Raw genomic sequence first — 25,826 nt, 5'->3', positions numbered from 1 at the left:
TTTATGTGTGCTTTCTATGTTATGTGTTGTGATTTTGTGATGAAACTCCATAAATCTCGAAAACTCTAACAAAAACTTGATGATATTTGTGAACTAAACCACTTTATATAACTTACCTTGAAGATGAAAGTATTATACATGTTAAAGATGTTGAAAGACTAAACTAGATCTTGAAAAGGGAGCATTTTTGATAAATAAACAAAAAGAATGAAATTTTTATGATACTTACGGTTTTACAAGGACTAAAAGAATCATATTTATATAAAATGGGTCTTTATGATAATCATAGTTTTAAAAGGGCCAAAAGTGTTAAATTTCGCATAATGGGCCTTAATATGGGCCTTCACGGTTTCATTGGTCTTAATTTGTAAATTTATGATTTTTATAGATTAAATTGTCATTTAACACAAATTTGAGCCAAAAATGTAAATTTACGGTTTTATGGGATGAAATTGTCACTTTATTTGGATTTGGGCCTAAAATGTTATTTTCACAAAACTTGGGCAAAAAAATGTCATTTTTATCAAAAATGGGCTGAAAACATAAATTATACATATAAATAGGCCAAAAATGTAAATTTCTATAATGATGGGCCGAAAACATCAATTTATATATAAATGGGCCGAAGATGTCAATTTTTATGATAATGGGCCAAAAATGTTATTTTTAACCAAAGTGGGCTAGAAATGTCATTTTATTTGAAATGAGCCCATAAAGGTAAATTTTTGGTCTTGAAGGACCTAAAGTGTCAATTTCATCAAAAATATGCCTAAATTGTAAATTTTCGGCTTAATGTGCCAAAACTGTCATCATTACACAAAGTGGGCTTTTTATGCCATTATAGAAAACAATCAAGCTAAAACAAACAATGTAATAACAAACGAACTAAATTCATCGATTACATGTTTAGTGGGCCTAATACCTACAATCCATGTTATTGGGCCTTAGTGGCCCATTTACATGCTTACTGGGCCTGGATTATACAATCCATGTTATTGGGCCTTAGTGGTCCATTTACATGCTTATTGGGCCTGGATTATACATTACATGTTTATTGGGCCTTAGTGGTCCATTTACATGCTTATTGGGCCTGGATTATACATTACATGTTTATTGGGCCTTAGTGATCCATTTACATGCATATTGGGCCTGGACTATACATTACATGATTATTGGGCCTTAGTGGTCCTCCTACATGTCTGTTGGGCCTCGTACATTCACATACATACTCGTTGGACTTTTCAAACATAAAACGTACACGGAAAACATTATACATAACATAATACAATATTCGCGTAAACTCAGTTAAGGATTCTAGTGAGACATGTCGGTTGACACCTCTCGAGTGTAAAATCGTAGCCTGTAGTTATAACCAGAGTCTCCTGGAGGGAGAGCGAGAGTTTGTGTATAGATCTATAAGGGGTGACACCCCACACCTGAGCTGTTCGCTACAGTTAGACTAGGCCAGTCTAGGGTGACAAACCTTACCTTAAACAAGTCGGCGCTTGAAAACGCCACGACAGGCGAAATCATCATAATCAAGTATGGTTAAAACGACTCACATAGAGATTCTCTCCATCATAATTTTACGGAATACATATAAAATTTTGATGATATGAAAACATACATACACTGATATTCGGTCTTAGGGTTGAGACCACGACACTCTTATAAACATAAAATATAGGATTTTCTGGGGAAATATACAGTTAAACAATACCTTCTACTTACAACAAAAATACAGGATTTTATCCGTATTACATTTTTATATACATTCCAAAAACAGAAAACACAGATGCATTAATACTTGATTTTGATACATCACTTTCAAACCATTTTACAGAAAATATCGGATTTTTTGGTGTTTCACGAACAATACAAAACTTTTCATTCAAACATGCTTATGAACTCACCAACATTATATATGTTGACATTTTCAAAATAACTTGTATTCTCAAGGAATCGTTAAGCGGAAAGGTCAACAAGAACATGTGGAATTTGTCATATTTTGTTATCATCATACATTGAATATTATGGCATGTAATTTATGATACTATACTTGATGTAAACAATGTTGGTTGTATTTTGATATGTATGATGATGGTGTTGTATCGTTTCAATTATATACATTGTGATGATATTACAAGATGAAGTCACGCACAAGCCCCCGGACGTTTCCGCCGTCTGGTTCGGGGGTGTGACAGATTGGTATCAGAGCATTGTTTATAGTGAACTGGCATATCTAATCATACTTGATATGCAACTATAAATACAATGGGACTAAAACACTATGAATAAAATGAATACCTAAGTGTACATTAAAACTATAACACTAAAAGTCTCAGGAGGAAATGGAACACTGTGATTAAACCCGGACAGTTATGTAGTCATATTGGGGATAAATATAGTCTGATCAACTATATTTATTCAAAATATGACCAACATGTGTTTGGGAGTAATCATGGCGGGAAATGGATCTAGAAGCTTACCTCGTATCTAAAACTTCTAAGGAACTCAAACTTAAATAATTAAAAATACTATAGGAGTATTTTTGGAAATACTATATGCATATTCTTTTTACAACGTCTTTCACCCCTCGTGCAGACACTATAGCCGGATTTCTTCATCCTGGAGATCCCTATTTCCCCAACCAGGGGAATGGTGGATGGTTGGAGCCAGAGGAAGAACCAAAGGAAGAGCCCGAGGAAGAGCCTATAGGAGGACTAGCAGAACCGTTAACTGACTTAGACGAGGAGGAGGATGATGGCAGCGACGCAGATGACTCGGACGCGGAGTCCGAAGTCATCGATCCGCCCTACATGTCCAGAGTGCCCCCATACAGGATGGGTGCCAATGGTCCTACGCCCCCATGGGCACACGAGATTTGGAGGTCGAGCCGCCAGCAAGGGGTGCGACCCCCATTTGGTATGAACCGGGACTACTACGACTTGAGTCACGGTGGACCCGCCGACCGAGCCTTGCCTATGATAGTGAGGAGGACACGTGATATCGGCGAGCAGGCACAAGCAACCGCTGGTCAGATGGTCGCCATGAGAGCTGCAATTGAGCGCACGGAGAGGATGACACATGAGGTAGTCAGGGACTACCAGGCGCGCCAAACAACATTAGAAGCCCGACTTCGGGCCGCAGAGCTCCACTTGGCTAGATTTCAAGGCGCATCTACCTCGTCGTCAGCACCACCAGACCCATCCCGTTGCAACTAGTGCCCATTCACGTACCACCGTTATGGTTTCTTTTATGTACCACCCTATGTATATCGACTACATGATTAAGTGACTACACTACTCATGGAGTCGTTACTCTGTCGAATTTTATTTCACTACACGTATTGTATGCCTTATGTAGGCAAATTTTCATGTACTCAAAAGATTATCATTAATGAAAACGGCTATATATTTTATCATGATGTTGTTATCTGCTATGTGTTCTATTACTTTTACTACATATTGATTGTATGTATTCACTCACTTATACATAACCGAATTACTGACACTGTGCTATAACCAAGAAATCGTGAAACTAAATACATTGGATACTCCACATCTTTCCATTCCATGACAGAAAGATGCCTCAAAGACCCAACCGCGGAAACAACACGACACCGACGCCACCAGAAATAAACTCAGTCGCATTCCAAGCGGCAGTGTCAGCTGCGGTCACTGCAACACTGGCACAGATTCGCAACGGAAACAACGGTGAAGGTAACGTGAAGGGAACCGAAAGCACAAATCAGGGAACAAATCACGGACCCACAAGAACCTGCACCTACAAGGACTTCACAAACGCCAAGCCTCGAACCTTCAACGGGACGGGAGGCGTAATAACCCTGAAAAGATGGATAGAAAAGGTGGAATCAGTGTTTGAGATCTGCGGATGTCCGGAGGGGTGCAAGGTTAAGTTTGCGGCCTGCACATTCGTTGATCAAGCTCTCTCTTGGTGGAATGGTCACGTGAAGGCCATGACACTCCCGGTGGCCAACGCTATGCCATGGGAGGAGCTTAAGGAAATGTTGTTGGCTGAGTACTGTCCAAGGGGAGAAATCCAGAAAATGGAGCAAGAGCTGTGGAACCTCACAGTTCAAAACTCTGACATCGATGCCTACATATCAAGGTTTAGTGATCTGTCTCTCTTGTGACCATGAATGATCACATCTGAAGGGAAGAAGATCGAAAGATTTATTTGGGGATTGACCGCGCCAATCCAAGGAAATGTTATAGCAGCAAACCCGACCACGTATGATAGTGCAAAAAGACTAGCCAAGAAACTATACGACCATGGCAACAAAAAGGGTGCCAAAGCAGGGGAAGCAGAAGTTAAAAAGGAAGGTGATAACAAGAAGGGTAAGAACAACAAGCGAAAGGGACGACAAAACTCAGAGTCATCAAAGAAGCAACAAACTGTGGCTGTCCATGCTGCTACTCAAGCTACCACAACACCACATGCTCCAGCCCCATCCACACCAAATGCTCCCAAACAATACTCAGGGACCCTACCCAAGTGCAGCAAATGCAATTTCCACCATCACGGAGAATGCAACGAGATGCATTGCACAAGCTGCAACCGAAAGGGTCACACTGCAAGATACTGTAGAACTCAACCTCAACAAAACCAACAGTCGAACCACAACAACAACAACAACAATCGCAACAACAGTAACAAAAACAACAATGTTGGGGCCAGTTACACCTGCTATGGGTGTGGAGGAACCGGTCATTTCAAGCGCGATTGCCCCAAAGCCAACAACCAGCGGGCAGGAACATCAGGAAGGATATTGGCATTGGGTCAAGATGAAACAGTTCAGGACCCAACAGTTGTTACTGGTACGTTCCTACTTAATAACACATACGCATGCATTTTATTCGATAGCGGAGCCGAGCGAAGCTTCATTAGTAACAAATTCAAACATCTATTAAATCGACAACCCCAGAAGCTCAACCAAGCCTTCACGGTGGAAATGGCTAATGGGAAAACTGAAACAACCAAAGATGTCTATATAGGGTGCACATTAACACTAAACAATCACTCTTTTCAAATAGATTTGATGCCAGTAAATATTAGGAGTTTTGATGTGATAATCAGCATGGATTGGTTAAGCCCCCACCATGCTGATATTATGTGTCGCGGGAAGGCCGTTCGCCTTCATCTCCCCAATCACGAAACCCTAATAATATATGGTGATAAACCTGGCGCCAATCTTCATCTTATCTCATGCATCAAGGCACAAAAGTGCCTACACAAGAAGAACTACACATTCCTCGCTCATGTAGTAGATAAGACCAAGGAAGAAGTAAACATTCAAGACATTCCAGTGGCATGTGACTTGCCGGATGTATTTCCAGAAGATCTTCCAGGAATACCCCCAGAAAGACAGGTCGAATTCCGAATCGGCCTAATACCAGGAGCCACATCAATTGCCAAATCACCCTATAGGTTAGCTCCCGCCGAAATGCAAGAGTTATCCAGCCAACTAAGCGAGATGCTGAGCAAGGGATTCATCCGACCAAGCTTCTCACCATGGGGAGCTCCGGTCTTGTTTTTCAAGAAAAAGGACGGATCCTTCAGAATGTGCATCGACTATAGAGAATTAAACAAGCTCACTGTCAAAAACCGATACCCACTTCCTCAAATTGACGATCTATTTGACCAGCTTCAAGGAGCTAGTTATCTCTCAAAAATAGATCTGAGATCCGGTTATCATCAACTTCGAGTTCGGGAAGAGGACATTCCAAAAACTGCCTTTCAAACTCGATACGGTCATTACGAATTTGTCGTGATTCCCTTCGGTCTAACAAGTGCCCCCGCTGCATTTATGGACCTCATGAATCGAGTCTGCCGCCCATTCCTTGATAAATTCGTGATTGTATTCATCGACGATATTCTTATCTACTCTCGAAGCAAAGAAAAGCATGGACAACATCTCCGACAAATCTTGGAAATCCTAAGAACTGAAAGATTATATGCGAAGCTCTCCAAATGCGAATTCTGGATCCGCAGTGTAAACTTTTTGGGTCACGTAGTCAGCGAGGAGGGGATTCACGTAGATCCTTCCAAGATCAAAGCCATTGAAGGCTGGGCGATTCTGAAAACACCCACAAAAATCCGACAATTCTTGGGTCTCGCAGGCTACTACCGAAGGTTTATCCAGAATTTTTCTAAGATAGCCAAACCCCTCACCGCCTTGACACAAAAAGGTGTGTCTTTCAACTGGACGGAAAAGCAAGAATCCGCCTTCCAAACCCTGAAGCGAGCCCTTTGTAGTGCACCAGTGCTATCCTTACCGGAGGGAACCGAAGATTTCGTAGTCTACTGCGATGCTTCGAATCAAGGGTTAGGCTGTGTCCTCATGCAGCGTGGAAAGGTGATAGCTTACGCACCCAGGCAACTAAAGACACATGAAGTAAATTACACCACTCATGATCTCGAGCTGGGAGTTGTGGTCTTCGCCCTAAAGATTTGGAGGCACTACCTCTACGGTACAAAGTGCGCCATCTTCACCGATCACAGAAACCTCCAACACATTCTAAACCAAAATGAGTTAAACATGAGGCAGCGAAGATGGGTTGGGCTGCTAAATGATTACGAGTGCGAGATCAAGTACCACCCAGGCAAGGCTAACGTGGTAGCCGATGCCCTGAGCAGAAAAGAATACTTAGGTCACCAGGTGAAAAACTTATCAATAACCATCCAATCTCACCTAACCTCACAAATCTAGGAAGCCCAAACAGATGCATTAGAACCGGAAAACATCGCGAATGAGGCACTACGTGGGATGGATAAAGATTTTGAAGCCAAAGAGGATGGAGCTTATTATTTCATGAACATAATCTGGGTCCCTAAATTTGGGGGATTCAGAGAAAAGATTATGAACGAAGCCCACAAGACGCGATATTCCATCCATCCGGGTTCGGATAAGATGTACCTGGACATTAAGCAACATTATTAGTGGCCAAATATGAAGGCAGAGATCGCCACTTACGTGGGCAAGTGTCGCACTTGCGCCAAGGTGAAAGTGGAATACCAAAAGCCCTCGGGCTATTACAACAGCCAGTAATACCCGAGTGGAAATGGGAAAGGATTACTATGGACTTCGTGACCAAATTACCTAAGACGACAGACGGATTGGATGTTATCTGGGTAATCGTCGATAGGTTAACTAAATCCGCTCATTTCATTCCAATAAAAGAATCTTACAAGATGGAAAGGTTGACACGAATCTACATCAAAGAGATCGTAAGACTTCATGGGGTGCCAGTGTCTATTATCTCGGATCGCGATAGTAGATTTACCTCACGATTTTGGCAGTCACTTCAGAAGGCAATGGGAACACAACTAGACATGAGCACTGCTTACCACCCTTAGCCCGATGGCCAAAGCGAACGAATCATCCAAACACTCGAAGACATGCTTCGAGCCTGTGTGATTGATTTTGGCAAGTCATGGGATACCCACTTGCCTTTGGTTGAATTCTCATACAACAATAGTTATCACACGAGCATCAAGGTTGCTCCTTTTGAGGCTTTATATGGTCGCAAATGCAGATCGCCTCTATGTTGGGCTGAGGTGGGTGACACCCAACTAGAAAAAGGACAATCACCAGACAACAATCTCACAGAGCCAAAAATCATTCGGCAAACGACCGAAAAGATAATCCAAATCAAAGCCCGACTTCAAGCATCACGAGACCTTCAAAAGAGCTATGCTGACCAACGACGAAAGCCTTTGGAATTCCAATTCGGAGATCGGGTGCTATTGAAAGTCTCTCCCTGGAAAGTAATGATCCGTTTTGGGAAACGGGGAAAACTGAACCCGCGATACATCGAACCGTTCGAGATCCTTGCCCGAATTGGTCCGGTAGCTTATAAGTTGCAACTACCTTCAGAGCTCAGCAACGTACACCCTGTGTTCCACGTCTCGAATTTGAAAAAGTGCTTATCAGATGAAACTCTTGTCATTCCTTTAGAAGAGATCGAAATAAACAAGAATCTCATGTTCGTCGAAGAAGCAGTCGAAATAATTGATAGGGAAGTAAAGCGTACGAAGCAGAGCCGCATTCCGATTGTGAAGGTTCGATGGAAGGCCAAGCGTGGACCGGAATTCACATGGGAACGCGAAGACCAGATGAAGCAGAAGTACCCTCACTTATTCTCTCATTCATGATCCTACCTTTCGAAAGAATTTTGGGACGAAATTCCCTCTAACGGGGGGATGATGTCACAACTAGCATTTTTAGCTAGGAAATTCTATTCTCATGTAAACATCATCTATTGTAAGGCATGTACTCTAAGTGAAAATCATACTTTATGCTTAATCAAAATCATCCATTTGAATCGAACCTCACTCAAGAAGCCTATAACCTAATACAATACATTCCACATAGTCAACTATGGGTTGAAAACCCTAGAAATCCCGGTTCAAGTTAATATGGACTAGGATCCTCTTATTGGGCCTAAGAGACCAATAAACTTTCAATTTGACTACTTTGGGCCTAGGAACGCTATTTGGGCTCTAGTTGGACCCACATCCATGAAATTAAGGTATTTTGGGTCATATGGGCCTAGAATAATCCATCTTATTTCTAATGGGCCATGATGGGCCATAACAAGTTTCACAGGCCCTAATGGGCCGTAAACTATCTTCTTGGGCTTCATTGGGCCGTAAACCCCATTCCTTCACCATCTTTGGGCCGTAAACCCATAAAAGAGCCCAATGGGCCGAAATTTCCATATTAGGCCCTATAACATTCGAATATATTCACCTATGGCCCAAATTAATTCTTTTCTTTCCTCCATAAGCCCTTCTCAGGTTTAACAAAAAGAGAAGAAATGGAAGAAGATTGATCTAGGCTTAACAACACATAATTAACCCACATGTTTCAAGGTAATCACATACTTCTAGAAGCTATTATCCTCCATGCAATAATTTTTGATCTCTCTCCTCCTTCCTCTCTTCTTATGGCCGAAAGATCCCACACCCCTCCCCACTTCATCCCTTTCAATCTCCAAAATTCTCTCTAACTCTCAAAAGTTTCTCACCTTCTTCCTCTTCAAAATTTCTTGAGTTTGTGTGGGTGTTTCAAGAGAACTTCATCAAGAACTCATCCATTTTGGTAAGCTACTCTTACTCAAGAAGTTCAACTTCATGATTTTGTTAAAACTTGTTACTCATTGCTCTTCAAACCGTGATCTATACACCATGAATCTCTTAGAACTCGAAGGACTCATCAATGGGGTAGACTAGGCCGAAAACAACATCATTTCCTGTCATCTCTTCATCAAAACCGAATCCAAACCCCAATGCGAGTTCATACCCCTTGTTTTTTGGTTTTACTATGTTTTGGGGGAGGATACAAGTTGCTTATGTGCTAGATCTATGTATTTGTGCATGTTTATGTGTGTTTTCTATGTTATGTGTTGTGATTTTGTGATGAAACTCCATAAATCTCGAAAACTCTAACAAAAACTTGATGATATATGTGAACTAAACCACTTTATATAACTTACCTTGAAGATGAAAGTATTATATATGTTAAAGATGTTGAAAGACTAAACTAGATCTTGAAAAGGGAGCATTTTTGATAAATAAACAAAAAGAATGAAATTTTTATGATACTTACGGTTTTACAAGGACTAAAAGAATCATATTTATATAAAATGGGTCTTTATGATTATTCATAGTTTTAAAAGAGCCAAAAGTGTTAAATTTCGCATAATGGGCCTTAATATGGGCCTTCACGGTTTCATTGGGATTAATTTGTAAATTTATGATTTTTATAGATTAAATTGTCATTTAACACAAATTTGAGCCAAAAATGTAAATTTACGGTTTTATGGGATGAAATTGTCACTTTATTTGGATTTGGGCCTAAAATGTTATTTTCACAAAACTTGGGCAAAAAAAATGTCATTTTTATCAAAAATGGGCTGAAAACGTAAATTATACATATAAATAGGCCAAAAATGTAAATTTTTATAATGATGGGCGAAAACATCAATTTATATATAAATGGGCCGAAGATGTCAATTTTTATGATAATGGGCCAAAAATGTTATTTTTAACCAAAGTGGACTAGAAATGTCATTTTATTTGAAATGAGCCCATAAAGGTAAATTTTTGGTCTTGAAGGACCTAAAGTGTCAATTTCATCAAAAATATGCCTAAATTGTAAATTTTCGGCTTAATGGGCCAAAACTGTCATCATTACACAAAGTGGGCTTTTTATGCCATTTTAGAAAACAATCAAGCTAAAACAAACAATGTAATAACAAACGAACTAAATTCATCGATTACATGTTTAGTGGGCCTAATACCTACAATCCATGTTATTGGGCCTTAGTGGCCCATTTACATGCTTACTGGGCCTGGATTATACAATCCTTGTTATTGGGCCTTAGTGGCCCATTTACATGCTTATTGGGCCTGGATTATACATTACATGTTTATTGGGCCTTAGTGGTCCATTTACATGCTTATTGGGCCTGGATTATACATTACATGTTTATTGGGCCTTAGTGATCCATTTACATGCATATTGGGCCTGGACTATACATTACATGATTATTGGGCCTTAGTGGTCCTCCTACATGTCTGTTGGGCCTCATACATTCACATACATACTCGTTGGACTTTTCAAACATAAAACGTACACGGAAAACATTATACATAATATAATACAATATTCGCGTAAACTCAGTTAAGGATTCTAGTGAGACATGTCGGTTGACACCTCTCGAGTGTAAAATCATAGCCTGTAGTTATAACCAGAGTCTCCTGGAGGGAGAGCGAGAGTTTGTGTATAGATCTATACGGGGTGACACTCCACACCTGAGTTGTTCGCTACAGTTAGACTAGGCCAGTCTAGGGTGACAAACCTTACCTTAAACAAGTCGGCGCTTGAAAACGCCACGACAGGCGAAATCGTCATAATCAAGTATGGTTAAAACGACACACATAGAGATTCTCTCCATCATAATTTTACGGAATACATATAAAATCTTGATGATACGAAAACACACATAGACTGATATTCGGTCTTAGGGTTGAGACCACGACACTCTTATAAACAGAAAATATAGGATTTTCTGGGGAAATATACAGTTAAACAATACCTTCTACTTACAACAAAAATACAGGATTTTATCCGGATTACATTTTTATACACATTCCAAAAACAGAAAACACACATGCATTAATACTTGATTTTGATACATCACTTTCAAACCATTTTACAGAAAATATCGGATTTTCTGGTGTTTCACGAACAATACAAAACTTTTCATTCAAACATGCTTATGAACTCACCAACATTATATATGTTGACATTTTCAAAATAACTTGTATTCTCAGGGAATCGTTAAGCTGAAAGGTCAACAAGAACATGTGGAATTTGTCGTATTTTGTTATCATCATACATTGAATATTATGACATGTTATTTATGATACTATACTTGATGTAAACAATGTTGGTTGTATTTTGATATGTATGATGATGGTGTTGTCTCGTTTCAATTATATACATTGTGATGATATTACAAGATGAAGTCACGCACAAGCCCCCGGACGTTTCCGCCGTCTGGTTCGGGGGTGTGACACTAGGGTAGTTGGTTGGGGCTTAGTCTTGGACCAAGCTAGGTAAAGGGTAAAATGGTCTTTTTACCCTTATTTAGAGTGATGGTTATGGATTGGAATCCAGTTATTAATTGGATGTTATTAGTATTGATAGCACGGGGATTTATCGGACCAGCAGCCATAGATTTATCAGTGTGATTCAGCAGTTCGAGGTGAGTCTTCCTCACTGTGTTTAGCGGGTCAAAGGAACCAATGCCGACCCATGGTTTGTTATGCTAGGGTGCTAGATGTCTACGAGACTCTTGCATGTGTATGTATGCTTAGTGTGTGGGGCCCAATAGGTAATTTGTATGCCATTACTTGTTTTATTTGTATGTTTGTATGTTGGGAGGGGCTCGTTGTGAGAATTAGGGTGGGGCCCGTTATGCGAGTTAGGGCGAGGCGCGTCATACTCAGTGGGCATGCCCATTATGCGAGTTGGGGCGGGGCCCGTAACACTCATCGGGTGGGGCCCATTATATGCTTGTATGTGTGGTATGTGGTATTTGGGGGAAACTCACTAAGCTTCGTACTTACGGTTTTCAGTTTATGTTTCACGCACTTCTGGTGCAAAAAAGAAGAGCTCGGGGTGATTATAGTGCACACACGATATAGTTCAGTGTTTTCATGATAACTCTGATAATTTGTGACGTTTTCATACATTTGATCTTTTTCAGAATTATGTTGATGTTTTGGGATAATGTTTTATTAATTGAAAAATGAAATTTTTGGGTCTTATTTTTAGGACGTTACAGTTGGCCTTTGGGAGGTCCCTTGTTCATAAAAATGTCATACTAGTGAGTTATTTTGGACCATGCATGAGTTTGGATGTTTATTTTGGATGTTATTAAGGATTTGGTCCTATTAAGCGATGCAAAGGAGTTAAGTTTCCAACTTTACATGTTAAGACATCTCATTAGGGTCATATCTGAGTTTGGAAGTCATTGTCTTAACCTTTAAGAGCTTAATATGGATTTTGGCTCTCTGCTGAGTACGTTGGGCGTACGTAGGAGTATGCTCAACGTAATACATGGTTTGTGCATCAGCCGCTTGTAATCTGTGCTTCGAGGGTGAGTACGCGGGGAGTACTCTCAAACTTTTCATTTTGGGCTTTTTAAGGTTTGGGCCTTGTTGGGCCATTGGGCTTCTGGCGTTGGGCCATGGTCAGATTGTGGGATTTCTTGGTATTGGTCCTATGATAGTTTTTGGGCCCAATTAGGAAGTTGGGTCATATTGGGCTTTGGATTGCCATCTTAGGTTTTGGGCTTTTTGTGCATTTTGGGTTGGGCCTTGGTTATGGAACAAGTAAGAAAAGGGTAAAATGGTCTTTTACCCTTTAGGGAGTTGGTTTATGGAGTGGGCCTCAGATTTTGGTTTATCGGGTTAATTATTGATCAAGATTGTATTTATTATTAGTTGGTGCAAGGTTATTCGGTTCAATGGTCTGAGCATTTATTTCATTATCAGCAGATTGATGTGAGTCTCCTAACTTTACTTGTGGGTCGAAGGCACAAATGTCGGCCTACTAGGTTTTGTTATGCTAGTTGTCTTTGTGACTCTTGCATGGTATGTTGGGCTAGGCCCATTTATATGTTGGGCTAGGCCTATTGTATGTCGGGCTAGGCCCATTTGTATGTTGGGCTAGGCCCATAGAACAGGAAGGGCTAGGCCCACAATATGTTATGTAGGTTTTAACTGTCTTTGTGACTTTTACATTTGTATGATCGGGCTAGGCCCAATGGTTTGGTAGGGCTAGGCCTATTATAGTGGGTTGGGCCCAATGTGAGGGCTAGGCCCAATGGTATGTATGGTATGTGGTATTTTGGGGAACTCACTAAGCTTTATGCTTACGGTTTTTATGATTATAGTTTCAGGTACTTCCGGTTCGAAAGGGAAGGGCATGGCTTGATCGCAGCGCATCCACCCATGTTTCCACATCATGATGATTTTAGGATTGTACTCTGATAACTGTTTTCTTATAAAAGTACTTTTGAATATTTGGATAAGCAGATATTGAATGTTGACTTAAAGATAATTAATGTTTTGGTTGAATTTAAAGTGAAATTTTTACCTCAAAATTTTGGGATGTTACAAACACGTAACACATGAAATAATCACAAAGATAAATAGCATACAGAATGGTCATCGGGCCCCGCCTGGTAAGCATACAAGCACATAACACATGCAAGGGTCACACAGGCGTCTAGCATCCTAACATAACAAACCATGGGCCAACATTGGTTCCTTCGACCCGCTAAACACAATGAGGAAACTCACCTCTAGCTGCTGAAATACGCAAATAAATCTCTGCCTGCTGGTCCGGAAAATCCTCGCCCTGTCATCATCAAAATAATGTCTAATTAATAATTGGATCCCGACCCAAGACTGTAACGCCCGTAGATCCGGGCTAGTCAATTTAGAGATAATAGGGGTCGAAAACGACTTTTTGACAAAAGATTATTTAGAATAAATAATCTTAACCAAGTTGTAGAACACGTCTCAAAGGTTCCGTACATATAAAGAACGTTGAAATCCGAGTTATAACGAAGAAGTTATGGTCCGTCGAAGTTTTACGGCAAAACCGGCACGACATCGGGAGACGTAAATAGTGAATTTACGATGGAGGACTTTTTAGCCTTAGAAATCTAAATAAAAGTTGTAGTATACGTTAAACCGAGAACATACAAAAAAAAGAACACCCAAATCTGACTTCGTATGAGGAAGTTATGAATTTTCTAAGATTTGGAATAGCAGTGCACGGCCCGAAACTCGAATTTTAGTTCGAGCGGTTTTTGGCCTACGCGACCTAAATGAAAATTGAAGATCTCATTAATAGGAACTCAACGTTAAAAAGACAGACGAAAACAGAGTCCGTATGTAGGAGTTATGAATTTTACGCGGACATTTAACAGTATAATCTCCTCGTACTGTTAAATTTAAGATCGGTCGAGAATTAGCCGACGGAGTCAAAATGAAAGTTGTAGATCTTATTTTTACCTACGTGTGGATATAAAGAACGTCAAAAACGGAGCTCGTATGTGAAAGTTACGGATTTTAGAAGTCGGAAGTGTGTTGTGCGAAAATGGGTGATGTGGCACAATCTTGGCCATTGCTTTCTCCCCAAGTCTTGCCACAAGATGGTGACATGTGGCACCAAGTTCAGCCATATTTCACCCTATAAATAGAACCTCTCCCACCCTCATTTTCTTCACACCTTTCCCATTCTTTCTTCTCTTTACTCTCTCTCTAGAACCTCTCTCTAGCCCCGAAACCCCCCGAAAAGCCTAGGGAACCTCCCTAGCACGAGGCGGAAGCCCGGAGTGCTCGACGACTCCGAGAAGAAGAGCTTTTCGGCTCGGGAACGCTGCTCCAAGCAAAGTCCGATTATCTATAAAACCCGCTGTAAGTGAGTTACGCCTACGCTATTTTTAATATAGCTTTTATTTAATTATAGTAAAGTTATTAGGAACTTATAATAAGTACTTGGGCTATTATTATGGGTTATATAAGTATTGTTTAACGCTTATATAATAGTAATAATAGCTAGACTATTAATTAGTCTCGGCGAATAATAGACTAAACTCTAGTGGTAATAATACTAGGTTTCGTCGAAGGAAATTATTTTTAAGAAGCGAAGCGCTGTCTGAGTTCAGAATCACCACCTTTTCAAGTGAGTGCATAGTTACTTTCATCTTACACATAGATATGAAGTATTTTATATAAATTACGTGCTACGTGTGCATAATATCTGTATACTTGCTATCTGTGATGGATGAACGATTTTATACATATTTTAAATGATTTAAACTGTATATGTATTTTATATCTACAAAATGTGTTGGGTAAAACATTGGTAGATGTAATAGTTTCTATGTGACAATCTAAAATAATGAGAGGCCTCGTTATAGATGTTATTGATGATCCAGTCATCTAGCGGAGTATAGATGACGACCACGGACTATTCTAGACAGTCCAGTGGAACGCTAGCAGGCTCGCAACCTGTAGGTGTTTATTTGAACTGTGTGTTTACCAGCAGTACTCCATCCCCCACATGGTTGCCTTATTTGACATGAATTGCTGAGGAATCCCCGAAGCATGTGTTGTCACCCCGATGAAAGTCCTTAGACTAGGTCCCTTGAGTTAGATGTTTTAGGGACGTAAAGTGAGGATAACGGGAACGGGTAATCGGGTTTGTTTGGTTTGATAAAGTTAATAAACTTATTTATTGTGGGTTGAAAACCCTATGTACTCACCAGGTTTCCCAACCTGACCCACTCAGTTTATTTATATCACAGGTGTTGATATGAAGTCACATTACACTGAGAGATTAAGGAGATATAAATCACTAGTGATAATGAATGTAAGTTCTGTTTATGCTTATGTTTCTGTATTGACGATGACATCCCAAATATTTTAAAATGAATAAAAATACTTTTCTTCGGAAATGCTTTGATAACGTATTTATCATGTTTTACTGGGAACAAATTCCGCAACATTTTTATTAAAAGAGGTACTTTGATTTTTATAAAGCATAAACAAAATCGGTCTTTTCTGGCCGTGAAAATGGGGATGTCACAAGGACCAAGAGTCTAAGCTGCCTAGCTCTTAACCAGGGTAAAAGACCATTTTACCCTTGTTCTTACACGACCCAAAACCAAGGCCTAATCCACTATTCAGAAGACCCAAATCCTTTTTGGCAACCCAAAGCCCAATATGGCCCAATCTTCCAAATTGGGCCCAAAACCCATCATGGGCCTAAATCCAAGGAAGCCCAAAAGTACAAGCAAGTCCAAAATCAGAAGCCTAATGGCCCCACAAAGGCCCAAATCTTAATAGTCTAAAACATGGCCTAAAAATACAAACCCATAATCTCTTCGGCCCAGACTAGCGTACACTCGGCGTACCAAGCTCGTACTCCCTGCATACGCGATCGATGCAGACACGGACTCGCAGCCAGTATGCTCAGCGTACCCAGGAGTACGCCCCACGTACCGACCTGATCCCAACTCTTTGGCCAAATGACTTAATCACTTCAGAACTTACTATTCAATCCACAATATATCTTCATATTAAGGTCCTAACCCATAAAGTTGAAGGCTTTAAGCCTTTACATGGCTAAAAATACTCCAAAGTCAAAATCTAGCATCTTAGCTCCATAAAATGAGACATCAACTTTGCATGGATGCACAAAACCTATAAAGGTGACATTTTTATGCATTAGGGACCTCTAAAACGTCCAGACCTAGAGGCTAAACTCCTGGAATAACCTTTACTCACAAGGACCAACCAAAAGTGACCAAAATAAGTCATAAATCAACCCAAACTAGATCTACACAAGGAGTTGTCAAGCTAAGAACTTTATACCTTCAATGGCTTGCAAAAGAGGTGATAATTTTGGATCTCTAAGCTTCACTACAAGAAATGAGTCTTTAATATCCTTTTATCACTTCAAAATGTATAAGAAAACACCAATATTCTTCAGAAGAGCTCAAGAGCACAAAAATGGTGGCTAGGGGTCGAAATTAGGGTTTATGAGATATGGAGGTTGGTCAAAAGTGTACAAGAGGTGTTATAATGAGGTTTAAATAGGGAAAAGACCCTAAAAATTAGGGTTTTCATCTGGCTGGAGTACTCCCGACGTACCCCCAGTACGCCCATCGTACTCCATAAGGTGCCCGTGATTCCTTCTGCCTAGTACGCCCAACGTACTCCCTACGTACAAGGCTTAGCCTTTAAACCACCAAACTTCCGAAGGCTATGACTTCTTTGTTTTAAGTCCGGTTTCGACAATCTTTATATCCACAGAAAGGTAATGAAGAGATCTACACATCTATCAACTCACCCTTGCCTTAAAGCTTTTCGAATTAAAATCCAAAATCCATAAAGGCCCAAACTGACACATTACTGATATACCCTTGGGCTCCAAAACACAAACCAAACTCATGGTTCATCCAATCTACGCTTTCCACAACCAATAGGGGTCTAATACTATCTTTCCCGAGACCCTAAGCCTTATGATAATCGATCTTCGGGTCACTGCCCCGAATTAGGAAGGATTCGGAAAAGGTGTTACATTACTATTGACGATACATCGAAATCGGTATGGGAGAACATGGTTGAGTCACAACAAACAATAACCACAACTCAAATAATCTTTTCTCGAGTAACCACTTATGTGGAAATATAGACCAACCACATGATGATTCATACTATTGTCCCAGCGAAGAAAGTTATTACAGTCATCTTAGTTCTGATAATGAAGAAAGTTATTACAATTTAAAATTTTATAAGAATATAAACATAATTATATGAAGGTTTATATATATATATATATATATATATATATATATATATATAATTTAAAGTTTATAAGTATATAGATGAAATTCTCCCAATTTATTAAATAATAATATAGAAACACTTAGAGTACTAATTATTAATTTTGAACTTTTATGGATAAAGGTCAAGACATCAAAATGAATGACATGACACAATTTTATTATGTATATATCTTATGTAGGGTTGATGATTGATTTTAAATTTGAAATACTTATATCGTGACAGATGATGTTTATGGACATGTAAGACCACGGATTACAAGTTATAGATTTTGTTGATTGTTTAGTTGATCTGGATACCTTTTGGGAGACATTTGTTTCGAAAGGGAGGATCTACAGGTTAAGGATATGATTATAAGATAGACGAATCGTAGGTACTTGTTAAATTAAGGAAATGTTAGACAGATTGTAGGCAATAAATGAGTTTTTGGAAGGAAAATCGATTTAATAAGCTCCAACGACAAATGGTTAAAGGTACGATTTATGGAGTATGTTTTGATCCAAATAGTAAGGGCCAACTACAAAATAAAACTTCAGTGTTCGATTAAATAGGTTTTTAGTTTATTAAATGAAGGATATTGTGTGTCGACAATTTGAATCTGTGTACAATTGTTAGTAAACCATGATTATATGGCCACATGGTATGTTAGTGATGGAGAAATGTTTAATAGATATCAAATAAATGATGGGAAAACTCATGTTGTTCATTTTGGTGTAAAAGGTTTATGATCGATCAAAAGCATAGAATGGACAAGAGTTTGGTTTCCAAGATTTCAATTTCGAGTTTAGTAAGGAGGTTTGCACTTTTACTTATAGATATTTTTTGTATTAATAATATGATTGGAGTTTGTATGTACTTCAAAGTGGACATTTGTGAGGTATGTGAGGTATGTGACATACACACAATATACCAGATGTTAAAAAATTTATAATTGACAGAGGAAAATTTACTTTTGACTTCTTTGAGAGATCTTAATAAGTACCGAACAATGAGTTCTCTTTTTTTATTCTTTAGATTTTTGTTTACCCATTTTGATACTCTCTTATCTCTATAATGTTTCTCTCATGAACTTACACTTCAAGAAGTACAGAAAACAACCACTGTTATTTGCTCTTTTTATAACTTCTTCTGTTTAGTTTTATTTCTTACAACAATTGGAAATATTAGGTAGAGTATAGAGAAAATTAAATAAGAATGTGTAAGTGTTTCACAAATAATAAAGGAAAAGAAAATAAACCATAGAGAATTAACGTTGTTCAATCGATGTGAGCTATGTCCATTGACAGAACCGGGGAACTCTTCTAGTACTCGCTTGCTTTAGAGTGATTATATTGGAATTCATAACAATTAATAATTAAAAGTTAAAATCGTAGAAATTATTGGGCATATCCCTCATCCTACTTCAAACAATTACCCTTCAAAATCATCATTCGAGTTTCACTTTGTTCCCAATCGAATTATGCATTCGGGTCACCAAGCCCAAGTAACACTCTAAGAGTAAATTTATGAGAATAACATACTATATTAAGAAAATGTCTTGCATTAGCCTTTTATAGATATTGTGAGGGTAAATATGCCATTTAGCATGTTATAGAAAGACAAAAAAAACACAAGAAATCAAAATTTTAAAATTTGAGACTAGTTGTTATTTAAGGCGATGAAGTAAAAAAGATTCAAATTCAATTATCGGGCTTTGATGGTGTATAGGACCAAGGTTTTTAGTATGATATGTAGGACGGAGTTGAAGACATATAGAGCTTTTTTTAGGGATTTTATGGCAGATCCAAACAATTACCTTAGTATAAATATTTCGAAAAGATATCAAACATTTATTCACATAAACAAATGTAAAATCCAACAACGAAATGGATAACAAACTATAATGGGAAAATATGATAGCAATGTCTAACATTGAGAACATGGCATACCTAGATATAACAAATATAATGACATATAAATAAACTTGTATGACACGAGCATTTAACATATTCTTACAATCGGGGTGATTGTGTACATTCACATGGAGAAACAAATGTTTTGTGTTATTGATCAACAATGAAATGAGGGTTGCTAATCACTTATAAGTAACTAAAACAAAAACCTTTATCTTCACAGAAATTGCTAGAGAGAAGGTAGAAAAAACTTGCCCTATAATGACCAAATTCTCATATTTAAATAAAATACTACAATAGAAAAATTATCATATTTAAAGAAAATGCTACAAGAAAGGGAAAATGAATTACGAACCCTACGAAGTTTTCAAACCGTTCAAAAAACATCAATCATGTTTTGTCCGCTCAAAAAACCCAACAAACTTAATATTTTGTCTAAAAAACTCAACTAAGTTATACTTTTGTTCAAGTCTATGGAAGTCAAATAAAAAAAAACAAATGACGTGGCTTATTACCATATCGGAAAAATGACTTGTCAGATCAAGAAAATTTTCAAACCATTCAAAAAAACCTCAATCATATTTTGTCTATTCAAAAAATCCAACAAACTCAACTTTGTTGGATTTTTTTTGGAAAAAATGTTAAGTTTGTTGGGTTTTCTTAAACAGATAAAACATAATTAAGGTTTTTTGAACGGTTTGAAAACTTCGTTGCACTTATAAATCATTTTCCCATAGAAAATGGTTACCTGGCAGCCACTTCACATGACCATTTCAGTCATAATTGTCACTTCAAATGGCCACCAATTGGCCAACAAATGAGGAATATGGTCTAAACTACAAAAAAAAAAAATTGGCGATTTGAAATAGAAGTGGTGTATTAGAGCTGTACAAAATTGTTCCGAAATCTTTCCAAATTTAGAATATGTATATAAGAAATATTGCATATCATTAAAAAAAACAACTATCAACTGGAAAGTGGACCAAAATACATAATGACACATTGACATGTTAGACGAGGGATGACACTGCATAATGGCATGTAATGAGTAGGGATCGCTCCAGTGCCTAGGTGTGTGGATCGTTGCATGTTTAAACCTTCTTTGTATGTACCAGGGTAAAGTCTTATTTACTTTTTTGTGTTTAAATTTGCCAAACACAAGTTATCAACCTTCTTCTTTAGATTGGTTTCGATCTTTGTCTTTGTCAAATTAAAGGTAATGAAACTATCTCTTTATAGAAATTGACAAGACCCACAACAATGCGTGATTGAAGGTATAAACTAATGTATTAAGAATTTAAGATACCCGACTCTTGCCAAATTGGTTCCCTATAACTTAAAAAAGTTATCAATGCTTATAATAATCATAAATGTAAACTCTATCTGTCAATACGTATTGTTGCATCGCTTTGTTAAAATTTTCAATCCATGATAAAAAAAAACTTACAAGTCAAGGCTTTCTTTTTGCATTTTGAAAACGTTTGAGTGATTGTTTGTATTACTTTTCTTTAAACCAATAGTAACTAATAATGAAATAACAATACTACACGTAAAAAGATTTCATAATAAATAAAATCAATACAAATATAAAACAATTTTAACATTTATTGTTGTTGTTAGCAAGACTGTCAAGTTCGAGATCTTACCTAAGATCGTTTTAAATGTTGTAAGATCGTGATCGTGAGATCGGATCGGGATGGAAAGATTCTACCAAAATGAACTCATATTCAAATTTGCACGTAAGGTCTTGGATGTATAATATATATTATTACTCGATGTCGATTAAGATGTCGATATGGAGCCTACTTTAACTTTTTAACATGAATCATAACTTTTGTTGCTGAAAACCGTAAAAATTGGTAATAAAACATCTCAATTACAAAAAGAAACAAGATCATTATGATCTATAACTAAAGGATTAAGATCATAAATGAAATATCATAAGTGTAACCTGCGTAATACATGATTAATTGATGAAGTGACGATGCTCTATGAGGTTTCTCGCAACTTACGTTGCTCAATTTCAAGTTGAATATACGAATTTATCATGTTCGACTATATAATAAAACTAGATTTCCAAGATCGGATTGTATTAAGATCTTAAGATCCTAATCGGGATCCTAAGATCCCACTATAGATCTTACTTCATATAGATCCTAGTGAGATCAGACTCGTTTTTGACTTGTATGATCTTAAAATCATAAGATCTTAACTCTTAAGATCAAGATCGGGATCTTAAAAACCATGATTATTAGTTCTAGTTTTCATTTATATTTCATACGTATTACTTCCATAGTTCCATAAGTGATTTAGCCTATGTTATATATTTTCGTTTGAAATTTTCAAGAGTTTTGCTCGTTTTAAAACCTAGGAAGAATTTGAAGAAGCTTTTACATTGTTTACCCAAATTTAATAAAGGGAAAAAAAGGAGGGGAATTGTAATATAAAAGGAGTGGGAAGTTGTTTGATAGTAGAGAATATAATTTATGCAAAAAACGTTGAAAAATCGTAATTATAAATTTATGTAATCTCTTTTTTTTTTATATATTATATTGAAGGGTAAAATTGATAAATGAGAAAACTTTACATTTGTATTGGATTAGTTTATCTCTAAATCCGTCCACTTTGTGAGGAAAGTGAAAAAGGGGATTATCAATAATCTTCATTTATCTTCTTTGCACTTTTTTCCATTAAAAACCCGAGAAACAGTATTTTTTTTTCTCGTTTTTCTTTATTTTCTGTGATTTTTCTTTTTGATAATGACTCCATGACACAACTGCTTCCAAATAAAGAAAAATATGTTGCAGTCAGTTTTAATTATTGTTGTTTTGCTTATTGAGTAATAAACAACAAAAATGCCCTTTTGGGATCATATTTATTAAATAATAATATAGATCACCTAGAGTGTTAATTATTTCTTTTGAACTTTTATGGACAAAGGTCAAGGCATCAAAATGAATGATATGAGACAATTTTATAATGTGTATCTCTCATGTAGGGCTGATGGTTACTTTTAAATATGAAATACTTATATCGTGACAAACGATGCTTTAATCGATATATGTATACAATATAAAATTTATCTTTCTAATGATGATTTTTCATGCTTTCACAAGAAAAAACAACTATAATGTTAAAAGCATGTAAATTGTAAAACATGTTAGGATACTAATTCTATTAGCTATAGTTGTTATTTTATTTTCTTGTAAAAGCTTATATAACTAACTGAATGCACGCTATACATGATATTCTAATAAATACCGTTTAAAATCAAATCAAAATAAAAAATTAAACCGGCAAAGGCGAATTTTGTTTTGTTTGGATTTGATTTTTAGGTCTGAATTGATTTTCAGTTAAATAAAAAGAGGAAAATTACGTAATCAAATATATAGACATCATGTTGAAATCGTAGTTTGATTTCTTTTTGGGATGACATTTGGTTAGAAGACACGACTTTAAAAAATCAGTTTCTTAGAATGTATGCTTTTGATATAAATAAATAGGTTACACTCAAACATAAGGTATGTCAAAATTAAAACTCCTTAGTGACTTTGTTTAGGAGATCTCTAGGGGAGAACACCAAACTTCAGTATCTTCATGTTATTCTTTAGTTGTGTTTTCTTCTATTGCAGATATTTGGTTTTGGTATCTTACGAGTTCGTGTAACGCCCGATTACAGGTATGAGTTTTAATTGTGTAATCTTGAGAAAATCTACTTGACCATGTCGTGGTAAGGGGATCACCATGACGTGGCATTTAAGCATGAAACGCGTGTTTCATTTAGACACCAACGACGTGGTCATGCAATGTCCATGACGTGGTATCGGTATATGTGTAAAACCCTAATTTTCGGGCTTAACGTTTTATTTAAAGGAAGTGATGACTAGGGTTTCCTCCGCCCTCAGCCTCTATCACCTCCAAAGGTATTCTTGATCAACCTTGACCTCTTTGCAAGCTTGGAGCTTATTTTAGTGTTTTTGGTGCATTTTAAAGGAAGAAGAAAAATATTCTAGTGCAATGATCAAACAATCAAATCATTTCCATCTTTGGGATCACTCTTTGGACCATCTGTAAGACTTCAAGACTTAATCTTTTTGGTTCCTTCTTAGTAGATCTTGGTATCTATGCATATTTGGGTTCATAGTTGTGATTTGAGTAGTTCAATGAGATAAAGTTTGCAACTTTATAACTCATCAAGTTCCCTTGAGCTTAATACCTTATGGATCTAGAAGTTGGTTGAGTTTTTAGAGTCTTGCACGTGGTTTAGGTCATTTTTCTCATATTTTGACCTAATTGGGGTGAAGAACATGCATGGACCATACATGTCCATAAAGTTTGGATTTTTATGAACCATCAAGGTCCCAAGAAACATCCTGAAAAGTTAGATATAAAGGCTTAACTGATTGAGAGCTTAATCTATTAAGCTATCTTTTTGTAGTTGCCATGACATGGTGCCTAGCTTGTCATGACATGGTGACTGGTGTGGTCGCGATTGTTTTATCATGAAGCTGCCAGGATGTGGCCAATGGGTGGCCACGACGTGGAGGTCAGTTGGGGTTGACTTTGACCTATTTGACTTTAAGTAATATTGCTAGTTTTAGAAGGTAGACTAAAGGTTACCTTGTATGATTTTATAGAAGGTGTGTAGCACCCGCTTTTCGACTGTGTGAGCTTGTTAGCTCTCGACTGCATTTGTAAGGTGAGTTTTCTCATTATACTATTTAGGATGCTAGATTGTCTTTGTGACTCTTCAATGTATGTTGCGAGGGGAGCGTGATGTAGGTGGGGCCCGATATGAGGACAGGTCCCGTGATGGGAGCGCAGGGGCGTTAGTTGTGTGGGCAGGGCCCGATGTTATGTATGGTATGTAGTATTTTTGGGAACTCATTATGTTTTGTGCTTACGATTTTATGTGTAAATGTTTTAGGTACTTCAGGTTCCAAGGGAAAGGATCCCACTTTATCGCACTACATCCCCCACATATTTATTCAACACTATCTATTTGATTTACTCTGATGTTTGATAATACTTTTATACATTGGTTGGCTTTGAACAAATGATTGTATGGATTTTGGTGGCTTTAAAATGAAAATTTTTAATTAGTATTTTTGGGATGCTACAAGTTGGTATCAGAGCCTTAGTTTGAGGGATTCAGATATATACTTTCGGGTGTGTCTGAACTCGAACTGAGTATAAATAAATATTTTTTATAAAAAAGAAAAGATTTTTATAAAGAAAGGGGTATGATGCATGCAATCAGCCGATCTCAAGTAAGTGATTTCCAAAATACTCATACATGAATGCTATGCTTTAGTATGCTATTATGTTAGTTGCATGCTAGTATAGGGATAAGGACATGCTCATGATCGCATGATGAGTATGATTGATAGGAGAGATGCCTTTATATGCCTGTTACGTGTGCATTGCTTAGGTACTTTACCGTTTTGCTGATACTGAAAATGATTTCATGAATGCATTAGGGTAGTACATAGTTAAGACTGAATAGTATGAGAATGTTTGATTCAGGATTATTGTTTGTTCTTCTCTGACGAAGGCCTTATGGTAAAGACATCTATTCAAACTTCTATTTTATTTCATTTATGTATGACCTGCATTCATGGATTGTTTTTTGGTATCGGCAGCGACCTTTCCGACACGTGCGAGGAGAGAATTCTTGGGAGAGCCTAGGAAGTATTGTAGTGCGTTTTGTATGATGTTTAGCGTGAGGATATATGAGAGTAGTCATAGGGGAGTTACTTATAGGATTTGGGATGATTATTGTGGAGAGTACAAATAGGTGTGGAAGTTGGGCCTGTATTACTTAAAGCACAGGATTCGTACTCAAATCAAGGAAATTCACGGAAATTCTAAGAAGCTTATAGAGTGAGAGATTCTTTGGGTACGTGCTGATCTTTTGTATTGTTTCCTTTTTAGTATGATGGTGATTACTCAAGGAGGTTCTGGTTCTGG

The sequence above is a fragment of the Lactuca virosa genome, chromosome 6, assembly GCF_052849685.1.
Source record: "Lactuca virosa cultivar CGN04683 chromosome 6, Lactuca_virosa_CGN04683_v6, whole genome shotgun sequence".
NCBI classification, from domain to species: Eukaryota; Viridiplantae; Streptophyta; class Magnoliopsida; order Asterales; family Asteraceae; genus Lactuca; species Lactuca virosa.
The sequence above is the reverse complement of the archived record's forward strand: the minus strand, read 5'-3'. Positions refer to the sequence as shown.